Genomic DNA, 18,751 nt, shown 5'->3' on the forward strand with positions numbered 1-18,751 from the left:
AACCCTATAATTAACAACTGTCTATAATTCCAAATGTTTCTCCATGAGCAATTCTGAAAGATGGACGACTTTAACTTGCAGTATGCTTTCTAATTCATAGATGAAGTAACTCACAATACATTGTACCATAAGAGAACCATAATATTATTCTAGATAAACCCTTTAAATTGTATGTATGTGGTGGGAATCCAATGGAAAAGAAAGCAGCACTGATCGACATTGAACATGATGACTAGCATTGTCCTTATATTTTGAGATCAGACAATGCCGTAGAGGGTTCGCAACCTATTTAATTGGCTGGAAGAAATCACAAATGCTGCAGAGCTGGGAGCTGCATAATTGACAAAGTGGGTTCTAAGCAAGCTAGATTTTCTTTACACACTTTTTTCACTTCTTTAGAAGCATATTCGTGTTGAATTCTCAGAGAAGGGTTGGGGAGAGTAATATGGGAAGTCCTAAAAGTAGCAAGTTATGCGATTTGGGTGGAAGTTAACTAGAAATTAGTGCCTCAATCCGAGTTGTCCAGTATCTGAAGTAGAAAAATGTGTTTGAGAATATAGGGCTGCCATGTACAATATTGGTTTACCATTGTAAATTTTGCAGGCCATATTTGGAAATAATGTGGCAAACATTCCCAATATTCCAAGCTGCAAAGCAGAATCATTAAGTTATTACCTTCTCAAATTTTATTAGGTAGTACCTGGCAATAATTGTGCTGGGATATACAATCAGTTCAAGTGAGAAATTTGTGCGCAACTTGTAATGTCTCTATGGACGTAAGTAAGCATGACCATCCAACTTGGAATGAAGACGTAACTGTCAATGGACTGGATTGTGCCATGGATGAGGCATTTCTCTTGGTCGTCCAGGGCACACTTCTGTAACCTGTTCAGTGTGTGGTACTGAACATATTTAGCACCAACTATTTTATTTTGAAAGCATTTTTTATCCATGGAGTGCATAGAAGTTTCACTCATTTCAAACCCACTGCAGGTCTCTGATGGAGTCTGTTCACCATTCAGAGTTCTAACCTGGTGCGTGGCTACCTCTCCAAAATATCAGCATCCTATTAGATGAGGCTTCTGAAGGGTCCTCTTTCCTCTAGTTTTTACAAGCACATAAACAGAGTGCATATGATATGTTCCTTGTGCCACTCAGTGCCAACTCACATATCTGTCAGATAGTCATGAGCTTGACCGGATTGCCATACAATTTACAATGGAGACTCTTGTATGAACACAAAGATTCATAGTTAAATCCAAACATGATTGAACACTGTTAAATAACACCTGTCTCAAGCAATGAAATCTGTCTCTCTCAACCTTAGTGTTCTCCCAGCAGTAGCGGTCGGTGGTGGGAGTGCTGTTGGCGGTGACGTGGGGTGGGGGAGAGGCAGGGTGGGGGGTAGTAAACTATGGAATATGACCAAATGCAGGTAAGTAAACATATAAATAAATAAAATGAATTTCGTTGTGCGCACTGCATCAAATTCCCCTTCCTGAGCTTCAAAGGATGCCGCCTTTGTCTCTGCAGCTGAAGCTCACATCTGGGTCTGCCTCCCCATGTTCTCTCTAGTTAAGCTGGCATCAAATTCAATGGTAGTAGAGGAACTGGCCAATACTGGTTTATGGGTGGACAAAGGCTTGCCCTCCACCCACAGGCTTGCATTAGGCATGAAGGTGGTCCCACAGACCTCTCCTCAGAACACTCCTGAAGAATCAGAAGAAGGACATCCGTGTTTTTGATGAACCTCAAGGACGACTGGAAAGGCCAGCATTGAATCCAGGACCCAGAAGTGACACCAAGGGTCAATTGACTGACCTGTTTGAGCTACAGGGACAAAACAAGCTTCCAGAGGATTGTTTTACTACAACTGGCCAGCTGACCAGTACCAACTGGACCTGCTACTTGCCTCTGATGGATTGAGTTAAAACCCCCAAGTGCTGGCTCCCATATCCTGGACCCTTGGCTGGTGTTAGAGTGTGCTCCTCCTGTTGTCCAAAACTGCAAGAAGTGGGTCTTAAAAACTTGTTGCCACCCTTTTGCCTGGAGAACCGTTGGAGACCAGGACTGCCATGGAAGCAGCAGCCATCAATGTTGAATCACGAGTCAGCCTCCGCTTGCTGGTTCACCTCGCTGAAGGAGATCTGGCTTCCGGAAAAGTTTCTAAGTCCAAACTTAGTGGGCTTCATTGAGACCGAGGTTGAGCCACGTCTGATCAATGTTGAGGGCTTCCCAGCACAGACTTCAGGCTGTGCCTGCACTAAACTTCCCTACCTTTGTCAACAACCTCTCCAGGACCCCACTCTTCAGCAACCAGCTGTCTTTGAGCTAAACATTGGCTCTAGCTTGCATCTTGCCTTGCCAATGATAGGTTAACAAATACTTTTTCCATAAAAGTTGGAAGTCAGAAGGTAAACTTTCCACCAGGACAAACCCGTTCCCTACATCCAAGCGAAGATCCATCACAGTCAGCCTTCACTTTTGACTTTGACCTGGTCTAGCACCCCCAGATAATGGCAGTTGGTGTTTTGTGTTTTTTGGCGTAAATTTCAATTTAAACTTTCAAAATCTTTATCTTTGGTCCTACTGATTGAATTTTAATGTTTTGGTGTCATTTTATTTATTAAAATATTTGCTTGTCTTCTAAACTGGATTTTTCATGTGTTGTGTTTTCACTTTATTACTGTTTAATATTTTACACATTGCATCTAAGATACTCCTGAATGCTTTATGTCAAGCTATCAGAGAGTTAAGCACTGGTTTGTTTATTGACTTTAGTGGTTCCCCTGATTAAGATTGTGATTATTATTTGAGGTGAGCTCTTACCTCCCTCAACTAATGCTCCAATGTCTTACATTAGTCTTCAGTAGTAGGATACGGTACTTGTGGTTTTGCAGTTTGCAGTCCCACTCAGTAATTTGTGTAGAACCAACAATCCATTATTAGAATCTGACAGAAAAATCTATTTTTGATTTTTAAATTCTACTTTATTTTTAAGCTAGCCACATAAGAGAAGAAAGTTGAAACAGTTGCAGCAAGGGCACGGGGGCGGGGGAAGGCAGATGCTGAGAGAGCCTTGGCAAAGAGGCTGGCTCTAGTGGAGTAGATAATTCTACTGGCATATGTAATAAGCCACAAAATGCTGAACTTAAAAGGCGGCAGGGTCATAGAGTCCAGGGAAATAGATTGCAGTGACAAAGAAGAGCCCAGGGAAGTACAATGGTCCATATTCCCAAAGAATGGGTGCCTAGCTTTGTGGTTGGGGATCACATTGAACAGTAGTCTGATTTAGATTTCACAATATAAACATTTTAAACATAATCTTAAGCTTTCAGCTTGTTCTATCACTATCCAAAAGTAATTGCATGGATTCAAACCCTTCAATCGCATTACCCGGATTTCCTAACACAATTCATATGTTTCCTAATTGATAATGCAGTTTTAATAAAATTAAGCACAGCACAACAGATGGCAACCAAAGACAAAGATAATAAATAATTAAAGCCCTGCTGGTCACTGGAAGAGATATTCTACTGGCTTTAGCTAAGGCTTACATTATGAGGTATGCCCCAATGAAAGAAGCACTTTGCAGGATCAAGTAGCTCCTCAAAGAAGACATCAGGGGAAGAAGGTAGGCTTGAAGACGTATTTATTAGTCTAGGAGTTACAGAGACCCCATCCAGCACTCAAGCCTCGCAACTGCCACTGACAAGATACTAGCATTCCTAGGCAACCCCCAGGTTCCACATTCCATGGTGGTTACCTAGGAATCAGGGGCTTAAGACAAGACACCACATCACCTTCGCCCCAATACTGACAAAGAATTAAAATCGAACACACATCAACATAAGTAGTACAATAAAGTAGACGTTGCACAATGAACACAACAAACACATGGGAACATAAGCAGTATAGTAAAGACAACATCACAAAATAAACACAACAAAATAGTAGGGGAAAAGTTGGCAAATTAAACACATTCATGCAATTTAGCTGGCCGCCTTACTTCAAGTTCCACTGTTCGAGCCCTAATCTCTGCCGGCCTGCTTGCTGTTGCCCTGTCGGTGTCCGCTATTTTGGGCGGGGGTCTGCTGTTGTGTTTGCGGCCATTGCCTATCCTGCTCTCGCTACCACCACCGTGCTTGAGGGGAAGGGACTACACATCCCATAAGCCCCCAGTAGCGCAGTAAGACTGCGTTAGTGCCCAGCTCCAGGAAGTGCTTAAATCTCCAGGAGTACCTACGCTGCGCGCGACGCGCTGTTGTTCGAGCCCTTATCTCTGCCGGCCTGCCTGCTGTTGCACTGTCGGTGTCCGCTGTTTTGGGCGGGGGTCTGCTGTTTTGTTTGCGGCCGTTGCCGCTACTGCCCTCGCCACCACCACCGTGCTTGAAGGGAAGGGACTACACATCCAATAAGCCCCCAGTGGCGCAGAAAGACCGCGTCAGTGCCCAGTGCCAGGAGGCACTTAAATCTCCAGGAGGACCCACGCAGCGCAGGACGCGCTGTTGTTCGAGCCCTTATCTCTGCCGGCCTGCTTGCTGTTGCCCTGTCGGTGTCCACTGTTTTGGGCGGGGGTCTGCTGTTGTGTTTGCGGCCGTTGCCGCTCCTGCCCTCGCCACCACCACCGTGCTTGAAGGGAAGGGACTACACATCCCATAAGCCCCCAGTGGCGCAGGAAGACCGTGTCACTTGCCAGCGCCAGGAGGTGCTAAAATCTCCAGGAGGACCCACGCAGCGCAGGATGTGCTGTTGTTCAAGCCCTTATCTCAGCTGGCCTGCTTGCTGTTGCCCTGTCGGTGTCCACTGTTTTTGGCGGGGGTCTGGTGTTGTGTTTGCGGCCGTTGCTGCTCCTGCCCTTGCCACCACCACTGTGCTTGAAGGAAAGGGACTACACATCCCATAAGCCCCTACTGGCGCAGGAAGACCACGTCACTGGCCAGCGCCAGGAGGCGCTTAAATCTCCAGGAGGACCCACACAGCGCGGGACGTGGGCAGGCGTGCCCAGCCGCTGCCTGGGCGAAGCCTGGGCCAAGGGCGGGCCCATCTGCACCAGTCAGAGACTGTCTGAGTCCGGGTTGGGCCTCCTTCCTGAAGCATGTAATTTGTACTATACCTGGCTGTTTTGCAAGTAAGACTCAGAGACATTTTTACACTCAAAATTCCTTTATGGCTTGCATTACACTCTCCGCCTGATATTGATAATCTGTGACACTTTGTGTAGGGCGGATTGAAACTATAGCTGCCCTCTATCTCTGGCCTTAGTTTGTAACTCAACATTGGGCTAGCAGCTGTTGAATTTTTGTATTTTTTTGGTCCTCCTTCCAGATGCAACAGTTTGGTGCATTTTTCTATTTTGTGGACATTATCAGAATTATGGACAGAGGCTTCTCATTTATGTTAATTGGTCCATAGTTTAATCCGATGTATTAGTTATTGAACGTATATTGCTTTTTAGCTTGTGAAATAGATATTGTATTTATTATACTGTTTACTCTTCAACGGTTTATAAATTTATAATGAGTAAACGAAAAGTAGCTATGGGTTCAAGAGTGGTCGGAACCCTAGATGCCTTTCTATCCAGGGCGGAATCTGTTCTTACTAAAGAAATTATACTAACGGAGCTTAGGCTATCCCTGGAGCCTTTTCCCTTACATGGCAGGCTCTGTATTACCCCTGTATTCCCAGATGTCCTGACTGCCCCTACTTATGATGATATACCCCCTGATCAACCACAGAGTCCAACGCTGGAGGATGATACCTCACTGCTGAATGAAATTAGACTTTCAGGGATCCAAGATCAGGGACTTAGCCCTGCTAATCACAAATTACGGGCAAGGGCAAAGAAAGCTAAAGTAGTAACTAATTGCCCCAAGAAATCCGAGCCTGCATCAAGGAAAACTCGAGGAACTAGACAACCCATGCGCACTGTGTCAGGCAATCAGGGGGTGACAGTTGTAGAAATCAATGACACAGGTAATGCCACAGAGAGAGATATTAGTAAACAGGGTCAGAATAATGTTGGGGCACTATCTGTTGGTCCAGAGGAAGGGATCTTCTGGGGAAGATTAGAAACTATGTTGAATTCCCTCCTAGATCCTAGTGTTCAAAAATTATGTGGGGTTGAATCACAGTTGTCTAACTTAGAAAAGTTGCTGACTAACCATCCCCAGGACATTCAGCCTGATTCATGAAAACCGGATTCTGCGATTCTCAATTAGCGATTAACTGCGAATTGCAATTGAGAAATCGCAGAACGGTATTCATGATGTTTTGCAATTAAAAAAAGTGATTCGCACGCGTCCGCAAAAACCGCTAGCGATTATCGAAAATCGCATAAAAATCGCTATTTCCGGCTACATCCGTGTCGGATTTGCGATATCGCAAATAGCGATATCGCTAATTGTGAGATCGCAAAAAGCACGAGATAGGGAAAACGGGAAGTCGCATTTCGAGCACAGTGATGACATCACAACCAGGAAGCAGCCAGTTCCCACCCCCATTCACCACTGTGAGGCAGACCTCGAGGCAGCCACAGAGAGAGCTCCTGCAATTCTCCTTGGATTACCACTTTCCAACTATACTGCAGCTATGTCTGAGGAGGCAGTACCTGGGCCCAGCAACACCACAGGGTGCAAGAGAAAGCTAAAGTTCTCCGAGCAGGAGCTGGAGCACTTAATTGAAGGGGTGGTGGAGAACCACTCCAAACTGTTCGGGAAGGACTCAAGGAGGGTGCCCGAGCAGGAGAAGCGGAGGATCTGGGTGGGCATAGCGGCCGCTGTGAACTCGGTGGGTGTGGCCGACAGGTCACTCGACAAACTTAAGAAACGTTGGTACGACCTCCAAGGTCGTGCCAAAGAGAAGGTAGCTGAGAGGCTTGGAGAGTCCCTGGGCACTGGAGGGGGAGGACCTACAGTTCCTCCAAACACCCCCATGGAGGATCGAGTAGAAGACACGCTGGAGGCTGAGGCGTGCATCGGAGTCAACCGTTTGGACTCATCCCGCCCCACCCAAGAGATCCAAGGTAAGTGGCATGCGACTGCGACCCTGTCCCCTATGAATGGCCATGACCATATAGCCCCCATAATGTCCCATAGTCATGCCATCGGTGCACATCAGGTAACGCCCTAAAGCATTGTGGGACATGTAGTGTGGCCACAATGTAGAAGTACCCCAATGCAGCCAGACAGGTTCAAAAGTACGCAAATCCATAGGCAGTCAGGGAATGTCACCCAGCATGCATGTAGCAACTGCAAGTGTGACAGATACATGCAACTAATGAACGTCCACTTCCCCTCACAGGTGGCGCAGACAGCAGCGACAGCGAGAGGCTGCAAATAGATGAGGAAGCACAGGATGAGGAGGAGGTGCCCTTACATACACAGCCTCCAGCCCCTGCCGCAGCAACAACCCCTGCAGCCCGGGCCACAACCAGTGTGCCTCCAGCCTCTGCCGCAGCAACTACTCCCGCAGCCAGGCCCACTACCAGTGTGCGTCCAGCCTCTGCTGCAGCAACTACTCCCGCAGCCAGGCCCACTACCAGTGTGCCTCCAGCCCCTGCCGCAGCAACAACCCCTGCAGCCAGGCCCACTACCAGTGTGCCTCCAGCCCCTGCCGCACCAGCAACGCCTACCGTGACACCACCAGCAGCTAGTGCTTCAACATCAGGTCCCGCGACAGCGGGAACACAGCGGCCACCCACTGTGTCAGGCCAGCAGAGCAGGCGTGGCAGGTCTCGCCTGCAGACCAATGCTCCTAACACCAGGAGGGGGAATGGACAGCTGCTGGCGAGCATGAGTGTGGAACGTCGCATGCTCCGTATTCATCAGCTGCAGGCACGCCGGCAAGGGGCCATACAGCTTCAGCTTTACAACATTGGCCGCAATGTGGCAGGTGTGGGGGAGGGAATGGCCCGCATGACTGCACCCATGGAGGCCAACACTGCTGCAATGATTTCGCAGCGCAACACAGCCCGCCGCCGCCACCGTCAGCTACTGACCCGGCTGACGGCTTACACCAGGTCCAATTATGTCATAGGCAATGCCACCTCGCAGCTATCACGCCGGTCCCTGGCGCAGCAGCAGCAGCTCATCCAGTGCTGCGAGGATGTGGCCAGGGTACTTGAGCCCCTGACCACTGCCGTGACAGCACTTCACCCTGCTCTACCTGCCACTGTTGGGGGTGATGATGCCAGTGAGGGGACATCAAGTGGGAGCAGCCACTCTGCCTCACACGTAGGGGCACTCAGACGCAGCACCAGGCCCACTGCAGGAACACGTGCCTTGGATGAGGAGCAGCCGGAGAGGCGCTTGGGTGGTTCGCGCCGGCGGCGCACATGACTGAATAGGACTTGTACAGGCACAGGTTGAACATAAGCCTGCCCTGTGTATTGGACGCAGCAGTATGCTGAAATACTGTTAGCAATGCCACGGAGGGAAACTGGTACCATTATTGTGATTCAAACAATAATATTTAATTTAGCATCACACATTGGCGTTGTGTCATTATTACATTTTGCATGCAATTGTGATTTGTGGGGTGAGGGGAGAGGGTGCACTAGAAACTGTTCAGTGTGATGTGGTTGCGACGTCTGTGGCCTTCAGCTGGGTTCTCCCCGCGTGCATGGCGCGCATGTGCAGGTGGCCGGTCGTCCCCTTCCGATTCACTGCCAGAGATGTCGACAGGTATCCGGCGCTTGGTAGCAATGTTGTGTAGGATAGCACTCACAGCCACAATGCGGCAGCACACTTCAGGACAGTAGTACATGGCCCCACCTGTCTTGTGAAGTATGCAGAATCTGCTCTTCAGTAGCCCAAAAGTTCTCTCAATGCAATTCCTTGTGCGTATGTGTGATACGTTGTAACGCCGTTGCTGTGGTGTAGCAGGGTTGAGGTATGGGGTGAGGAGGTATTCATGCAGGGCGTAGCCACTGTCACCTGAATGAGAGGAGCAGAGGGTGAGTGCCTGTGCAGCTTATCTACTTAATCACAATGTGACATTGTGGGCAAAGTGTACTTACCAAGTAGGTGTCCTTCCCCGAAGTCTCCCCTGACCAGTCGTGTGTGGAGGCCGCTGTGCCGGAATATGAATGAGTCATGTGTACTCCCCGGGTACTGTGCCACTATGTCCGTGATGTATGTCTTTGCATTGCAGACCATCTGGATGTTGAGGGAGTGGTTGGACTTGCGATTGCGGTACATGTACTCCGTTGCAGCAGGTGGGCAAATGTGGACGTGGGCACAGTCAATGCATCCTATCACGTGTGGGAAACGGGCGACATTGTACAATTGTAGCTTGGTCTCATCCAATTCCTGTTGGCTGGTGGGAAATTTGATGTGGTGGTGTAGCTGGGTCAGCATTGCGTCAAGGAAACTACGCAGGCAGCGGGACATGGTGGGCTGGGATATCCCCCCAGCTACCGCAACTATCCCCTGGAAGCTCCCAGAGGCCAGGAGGTGCAGGCTACACAATGCCTGGACATGTGTTGGGACGGCATTGGTCCGCCTTGTTGGGTGCTGCATCAGGGGGTCAAGGTCCTGTGTTAGCTTGATGATCATAGCCCCATTCAGCCGGTACTTTGCGTATATTTGCTCTCTGGTTTGGCCCAGCAGGGTGACCCGCTGGCGGAATATCCTGTCCTGGATTCTGTGTCTCCTCCTTGCTGCTCGCTGTAGCCTTCGCCGCCTGACCACCATGTACATTCCTGGCATTGTGAGCCTCCTTCTGCTGATGCTGCTTCTCCTTAAGTATGTTTGGTCAGGCCTGCACCAGTTACTGATTGGCCAACGGTTTTTCAAATTTTTTTTTACTATGGGTTTGATGGTTACCAACTGCTTTGGGTTGTCCTTAAATTGCGCCTCGCAAAATGCGATTTTGGGGTTTTTCGCTATTTGCGATTTTTCATGAATACCGATTGCGAGTAATGTGCGATTTCGCTATTATTTTCGCAGAATCCGTGCTTTCTTGCTATTTCCGATTCGCAAATGGTCTACTGCCGGGATTCTGCGAATATGTTTGCGATTTCGCAAATCTGTGTTTGTGAATTCGCAATTTACATGGTGAATTCCGATTATGGGAATTGCGCCCGCAATAGCATTTTCACAGCTATTGCGAGCGCAATTTTGCTTCATGAATCAGGCTGATTGTTACAGCGAACTCACATAAGATTGTTAATCTAGGGCCTAGCACGAAAGATAGTGTGGGGCGGGCTAGACGTGAGGAAGCCGATAATGGCTCGGCCAGAGCTATTAGTAGATATAATAGGCCCAAGTAGTCCTAGGGTGGCTAGCGGAGGTTTAAGACAGCCCACTAATACTAGAAATGCCCCACATTTGTCTGAGGTCTGAGGAGGGGTCCCTTGATCATTGATCTTCCACCATTGATCTTCCACCAGAATCAAGTCCATATGTAGTTATACTGGGGCATGTTCTCGTTCATCCATCGGAAAAGAGCGAAAATTATGGGCAACTGATGAACAAAACAACGCATTGGTTCTCTCAGAATACCATAGATGGAGCCACCTTATCTAACAATATAATTATGTTACGTAGGGTCAATTGGATTGGTAGATCGAGCAAAGAAGGGACAGGGGACTGTATTATTGTAAATTTTGATAACCCCTATACCGCAGGCCGAATTCTTTCAAGGGGTCTTAGCCCTTTGTCGTTAACAAGTATCAAAATCAGACTGCTACCTGTGGGGTTTTTCTATAAGCCACCAATTCATAGGGACGTGGTGAGATCTCCTCAAGAGGAATACCACCAGGGGGATGGTTGGACAAGATTAAGACCTACACATTACCCTACTCCCTTGACGACACCTCAGATACCCCGAAATAGGCAATGCGATACCGGGTATAGAGTGCCACTTAACAATAGATTTGAAACCCTGTCAGGTTTGGAGACCTGTGATTGACTTGGGGAAGTGGAACCCCCAGGGGAGGGAGCAGGATATATCACGGGAAAAGGCAGGAGTTGATGGGGCGATGCAACAACTCTTGGAACATAGCGGGTTTGTCGGCTAAGTTAAGGGACCCCAGATGGATAGCTTATGTGAAACAATTTTCGATAATTTGCCTTCAGGAGACCTGGTCAGTAGAGTGTGACCTTTTTCTAGAAGGCTACAAGGCTTACTTTGTCCCAGCTAAAGCATCAACAAGGGGGAGACCAAGGGCGGGGGGGACTGGTTATTTACATCTCAGTAACTGTAATGTGTAAAATCCATGTAGTGCCCTCTTCACATTTAGGTATCCTCGCATTGGCGATACATAAGGGGGCTCATTGCTGGGGACTTGTTAACTTTTATAATTTCATTTCTTCTCACTCTGATCCTAGTAATATAAAGGTCCTGAGTGAATTTATAAATATACGTCACTGAGTCACAGCCTACACAACCTTATGGTTTTAGGTGATTTTAATATACATCTATGCGGCAATCCGTTATTGTCAAGTATCTCAGAGTTGGGCTGTCCTCGTATGCATGGCCTCCACTTTGAGCATACAGCTGAGGGGGAACGGTTAAATGATTTGACTAATGATTTGGATCTGATATCCACCATGGTTATAACTGACCCTCGTACCTGTTTTACCGTGCCCTCTTTTAAGGGTCACGGAAATGGGTCCCTTATTGATTTTGCTTTAATTTCATCACCAATGCAATCCTCGATAGGCACATTTTTAATTACTGAGAGTGAATTTAGCGACCATAATCCTTTATCACTCTGCCTGACTGGTCCCTGTGTGGTAAATAAAAACATTACCCTGTCGGAATTTCTATACTTAACCAAAAGGTCATGCATATAATGAGAGGCAGAGTCCGTGGTGTCCGATTCAAAAGGGCTTTAATTCAGTAACTCGAGATAAGGGAGAATCGGGTTCCATCTCCACTAAGGATCAGGAAGGATCGTCATCTGAACTTTATTCACAGAGTACATTATTTATACTTTAAACATACATTACATTGCATGGAGAAGGCGGAGCGCTCCAGGCGGAGCAAGTGAAAGAGAGAGATAAGAGCACATGGGTGTGAAAAGGGCGTGTAAGAAGGCGTACACGTGGGCGTTCACTTGAGAAGTCATAGGTGTGTCATAGGTGGGTGGATACATGGAGGGGGTCTGCATGGGAAGCTGGAACCTTTACCCTACTTGTGTGCGTAACTTGGTCATGACGTGGAATTGACGTGTAACTGGGGGGAAACTGGGGGGAGCTGACTTTCGTGCTAGTAGAGAAGCCTTGAATGTCAGGACGACCTGCACTTCCGGTATTATCTGATATCTTGAGTTTGGAGGGTGTATTATCTGAATTAAAGGTCGCTCGAGCAAAGGTTGTCCATCACTAAGAGCCAGTGTGTGCATATATTTCATCGTGCATTGCGTGGGGGCCATGGGCCTTCTATGGATGCGAGTTCTGTAAACCACTTGAATGGAGACAAAAAGGCTAGGCCCTATCTTCTGTAGGCGGGTTATGTTTACCTTCTTCATTAAGTAGGAATGTGTTTCTGTGGAGCGGAGCAGATAACTGTAAGCAAAATACTGTCTTGGCAGGCCGGGCTGGGCACCTCTCGGCTGAGCAGGAAGTATGTGAGAGGTCAGGGATACATAGCTAAACTGCAGCTTTCAGAGTGTCAGGAGGCATGGAGCCTGAATTCGGGTCCTGGCTTTTAAACGTGCACCATGCAAGTGCTTTGGCAACATAGGCCTCAGTGCAGAATTAACGTTTCTTTCATGGAGGGCTTGGTTACTGACATTCTAACGTTGAACGGAAATGCAGAGGCATTATTGTTACAGGCATGAGAGGGGAAGTGCATGGTGACATGGACATACATAGGGTACATACACTAAACGTGGGGTACATAAAGGGGACACATTGGCCATATAAAATTTCTATTTCCTCATTCCCTCCTTGTCCCCTACTGTGCCCTTCAGGACACATCTATATTCATGATACCATATATCTGATCATACAGCATCATTTGTTCGTCTTTTTTCTGTTGTATACGTGGACGGGGAATACAGGCAGTGGCACACAAGCCGCAAATCGCCGGGCCACATTGCAGACAGAGACAGTAACTGAATATAACGAGCAGTATCATTCCTAGGAACGACAATACTTTCCATCCCCATGCTGATATTACATCCCAGAGCCAACCGGACCAAGTCCATGTGCCTGGGTTTTGGTGTATCTCGTGATCTATCTTGTGGAGTCTTGTTATAGCTGCATATACGGATGGCGCGTTATTAGGAATAAACACGCAACAACTGGAGCCGATCACTCTACAAGCCCCGCCCCTATCTGCCAGGATGACGTCAAGAACAAGGCGGTTCTGAAGAACAACAAGTCTCATGGCAGACTGCTCCTCTGTCAAGTTCGCCAGAGCAGATGCAGTCTCATTTACTACCGCTTCTAGAGTTCTTGTTAACCTACGTATTAGTTTACTGTTTTGGACGGGACCTATGAAGAAAAAGAATCCTTTATTGAAATCTGTATATTGCTCCAAAGCTGTCTCAGTCTGATCAATCACTGGGGAATCTAACATGCACTAGTCGTGAATCTCGATGATAATGGGATGGGGCTAGAAAGACGGGTGGCAGCAGGAACGCTATATAACACGTCCCACCCCAGTCTAAGGGCAGAAGTACATAGGCTGTCTGACCGCAAATGAAATAGGAATGGCGGGAAGCTTTGAAAGTAGACTTTCCTTTATCATTGAACTCGACTACAGTATTACAATCACTGTGCCCCAAATGCACTGACCCTTTCTTTCTAACGCACAATTCACCTTTTACTGGTAAGACTGATATGAACGGTGGACCTGTATTTTTCTCGGACTGGACATTCAGAATCATAAAGTTAAGGGAAGCATTTCCTTGTTCGTACACTTCATTTTCTAGATCGGTCCCTTTCCTCTGGGGAAGACCGTCTTCGTCTGGAAAACATGCCTTATTCATTACTTTATTCAAATCTCCCCAAATCCAATCGCCCTGGGAAACTGTGAACTTTCTGTCTTGTGATGACATTAAAGCAAACCATGCTCTGCACGAACCATTGTGCGAGAACGGAAAAGGAAAAAGGGGCAGAACTCCCTTCCTTTTCTGATAAGGTGGGAGTCGGCCACATACCCAGCAATTCGTTACATTGCTGGTCTGATGGGAATGGTGCAACATTCGAATAAAAGTATCGTTGCGCAGTGCTAGTCGATATGACAGTTCATGGGGTGGCAGATCACTGAATGTGTGCTCTACAGTGTCTTTAAAGGAAGAGTGTATATGTGAGGCAATAGGAGGAAAAAAACATGTAGTGTCAAGCTGATACATATAGTCGTTATACTTAGAAGAAACATAATAATCAGAGTTACTATACATCTACTGCGTAAAATCTTACAGTATTTCTCTCTCATCTTGCTCTTTTTGCTATTCTGGTCTACGATCTTATAAATGTCAGGAACCTGTCTAACCGATTCACCACCGAGTGGACTTAAACAATTAAACGCTGTCTGACTTACTAGACCGTAACTTCGACCTATACTCCTGTTGCGGAGTCTTTTCTAGCAAAGGGTTTTTTGAATCATTATTGTCGGGCAGTCCTTAATTTTTATCAGAGTTCCGGTATCTCCATGGAATTTTTTAACATGCTGGGCGTGGATCCAGCCTTCACGTCCCTCGACCTTGACGGCAGTCCTTGTGGTAAGCAGAACTAACTTCGGTGTTCTCCAGCAGAGCTCAAGAGGGCTTGAACGATCAAAATTCCGGACAAAAACCATATCCCCCGGGACAATGGTGTGATCTTTGACTTGGGTGTTGTCGGGGAAGGCGGCAGCAACCTGTGAACGACAAGAGAGTAGTGCAGACATCAAGGAAGCCAGGTAATCTGTCAGCATGTTACTGTCAACATCAGTAATTTTCTTTGGCATAGGCGTACCCCACATATTCGGTGGTCTACCAAAAACCACTTCGTAAGGGGACAGGCCTGTTCTGGAATGAGCTACCATACGCATGTAAAAGAGGGCAACCGGCAAGGCTACCATCCAATCCACGCCTTTTTCTGCACAGACTTTCGCTAGTTTCGTCTTAGGTGTCTGGTTATGACGCTCGACGAGTCCAGCTGCCTCTGGGTGTCATACACAATGAAATTTCCACTGGTATCCTAACAGAAGGGACACTTGTTTCATTAATTCAGAGGAGAATGGCTGACCGTTATCTGAGTACACGACACAGGGCAATCCGTACCGTGGGAAAAACTCTCGTACCAATTGCCTGGTGGTGGTCACAGCAGTATAATCTGGGACTGGGTACGCTTCTGTCCATCTAGATAGTGCACATACAACTACTAGGACATATTTGTATCCTCTACATCTGTCCATCTGGATATAATCCATCTGGAGGACTTCAAAAGGATGGTCAGGAGGATGAAATCCACCTTGTTCCACCGGAATACCTTTGCCTGGATTGAACTGGCAACAGATCATACAGGTGCGTACTTTCTGTTTCGCTGCTGCACGCAGGTGCTTGTTAAACCAAATATTCTGTAAACTGGCTAGCATTGCCTTTTCTCCTAAGTGTGCTGGACTATGTGCTGTGTTTATGATAACTTGTACCATAGAGTCTGGGAGAAACCATGTAGCTTTGCCTTTAGTCATCCAACCCTTATCAGTCTGGACCCCTCCTTGTTCAGTCCATTTCTTTATTTCGTCTGGAGTGGCATGTGTCTGTATATCGAGTACATCTTGTGAAGGATCCCTGACTGTCATGCTGTTTGTCAGTGATGGTACTTTTGTCTTTGTCGTGTCTGTTGGTGTCTGGGCTGTAAGTTTAGCTGTTCGGTCTGCCAGGTCGTTACCCTGGGAAATGGTGTCTGTAGCTTTCGTGTGTGCTTTGCATTTCAGGATGGCTATGGCTGTAGGCAAATGAATTGCTTCTAACAGAGCCTGAATAAGGGGACCATGCTGAATTTTGGCCCCATGAGAGGCCAGGAATCCTCTCTCCTTCCATAACACTCCGAAGTCATGAACAACCCCGAAGGCATACTGAGAGCATGTATATATATTCACTTTCAGGTTCTTGGCTCGTATGCAGGCTTGTGTCAGAGCGATGAGCTCTGCTGCTTGTGCTGACAGTGTGTCTATTCTTTGTGTCTCTATGACTTCAGTATCAGTGGTCACGGCATATGCGGCCACTAACTCTCCTGTGCTTGTTCTCATGCATGAACCATCTACATAAAGTGTCAGGTCAGTGTCTGGCAGTGCAATGTCAGTCAGGTCTTGTCTTGGTTTCGTTACTGTATTAATTACTTCCACACAGTCATGTGGTACAGTGTCCACTGTGCTTGAGGGCAAGAGTGTAGCAGGGTTGAGAATGTTGCATCGTCTGATCTCTATGTGTGGCTGAAATAACGTCAGTTCATATCCAGTCAGTCTCGCTACAGTCAGATGCTGTGTCTGTGTCCTGTTCAAGAGAACTTCCACTGCATGCGGAACCTGTACTGTCAGGGGGTGTCCTAACACTATGGAATCACTCTGTCTTATTGCTAGGGCTGTTGCTGCAACTGATTTCAGGCATGCAGGCAGAGCCTGGGCCACTGGATCCAATGTACTAGAAAAATAAGCACAAGGCTTGTGTTTTCCTGCTTGATCTTGTGTAAGGACAGATAATGCTGTTCCATCTCGTTCAGTGACAAAAAGCGTAAAAGGCTTGCTGTAACAAGGAGTTGCTAAAACTGGTGCTTGACATAAGGCTTTTTTCAATTCCTCAAATGCCAGGGTATGTTCTTGTGTCCAAGGGAGGACAGTCGAAGATGCTGCCTCCTGTGTTGTCAGTTGTATGAGTGATTTGGCTAGATAGGCATACTGGGGAATCCATTGTCTGCAGTAAGAAGTGAGGCCAATGAAGGCCCGTACTTCCTTTTGTGTCTTGGGCTGTGAAAGGTTAGCAATTAACTGAATACGTTCTTGTGCCAGCTGTCTACCCCTCTTGGACAGCAAGTGTCCAAGGTACACCACTTGCTGTGCACAGAATTGCAACTTCGAAGGGGACACTTTGTGTCCCTTATCTGCCAGGAAATGCAAAACTGTCAGTGATGCATGTTCGCAGTCTGGTTCTGTTCGTGCTGTGATCAGGATATCGTCTACATATTGGAGCAGTGCAGTGTTGGCAGGCATGTGAATACTGTCTAGTTGTCTCTTTAATGCTTAGCTGTAAATACTAGGACTTTCTGTAAAACCTTGAGGAGCACTCGTAAATTTAAAGCTGCGTCCATTTAAACTGAATCCGAAGAGGTATTGGCTCTCTGGATGAATTGGAACACTGAAGAAGGCGTTCTTTAGGTCAATTACAGTAAAGAACGTCGCCTCGGAATCAATTGCAGTCAGTAATGAAGAAATGTCTGGGACCACTGGGTATTGAGGTATTATGCATTTATTCAGTTCTCGAAGGTCAACCACTAGTCTGTAGACTGGTGGTGCATTAGGGTATGTTCGTTTAAGAATAGGGATGACAGGTGAATTACATACATTCGAGTCAGTCTCTTCTACCACTCCTTGTGCAATGAGTTCGTCCACAATTTTCAGTAAGGCTATTACGGCATCAGGTGGTAACTTTTATTGTCGGATACGTGGCAGTACTACTCCTGGCTTGATAGTGACACGGTGTGGCGTAGTGTGCATGTAACCTACGTCAGTCGGACCTTGTGCCCATAAATGCTGTGGTACATTCTGGAGTCTGTGGTCAAAATCTTTCAACACATAATGTCCTTTAAAATCACGTAAGAACAATCGTACTCCTTCCGGAGAACAACATATAACTGCTCCTAGTTCTTTCAATGTCTTTATACCAAGCAAATTTTCTGGACATGACTTAGTAAGTAACAAGTCTGTGGTACGGGACAATGGACCGACTCCTAGGGAAACTGGTTTTGACACTTCATTAACAATAGGCTTTCCTGAAAATCCCAGGGAAACATTCTGTGAGCCTGAGAGGAGTGCCCCTGGAACCTCGTCATGGCTGATGGTAGTTCTGCTCGCCCCTGTGTCAATCAAAAATTTTCTGTCTTTTCCCAATACACGGCTATGTACATAGGGACCATCTTGATCTACAGGAATCTCAATAAGGGGCAAGCCAACCTCCCTCTCTAGGCTGTTTCATGAGAACTGTTGGAATTCTGGATAGTCTGACTTTGTGTACTGGTACATTTGTTGTGTGGCTTGTTGTGTGGCAGCTGCTGGTGGGGGTGGGAAATTCGCTACTGTCTGTTGCGTGTTCTGTGGGGTGCTATTCTGTCTAGGAGGATGCGGTCGTTCTTTTGTCTTGCCTGTAGCTATATTGTGTTTCAGGACAGCACATTCATTTACATAGTGACCTGGTTGCTTGCAGTAATTACAGTTCCCTTTAACAGGTGTCGTGCCCTTTTTTATTCGTATTAGCTGGTACCGATTGTGCAACCAGCACTTTCATTTTCGTGTCTTTCAAGCGTCTCTTTTCATGATCCTGTTCCTCTCTAATTCTGTTCTGGTGATATTGTAACATTTGCAACATTTGGGAAGGGCTATTTGCTTGCCAGGTACTCTCAACCTTCAGCACTCTATTCTTGATCGGGGATAAGGAATTCTCTACTAATTTGCTCACAAAAAGATGTGGATATGATTCACTACTTGGCTTGAGGACACTATTAATAGAAAAACATTTCTCGAATCTAGAATAAAAATCACTCGTGTCCTCGTCTTGTTTCTGTTTACAGGCTGAAATAGCATCCCAATCTTCCTT

This window comes from Lissotriton vulgaris, chromosome 2_2 (genome assembly GCF_964263255.1).
Source record: "Lissotriton vulgaris chromosome 2_2, aLisVul1.2, whole genome shotgun sequence".
NCBI classification, from domain to species: Eukaryota; Metazoa; Chordata; class Amphibia; order Caudata; family Salamandridae; genus Lissotriton; species Lissotriton vulgaris.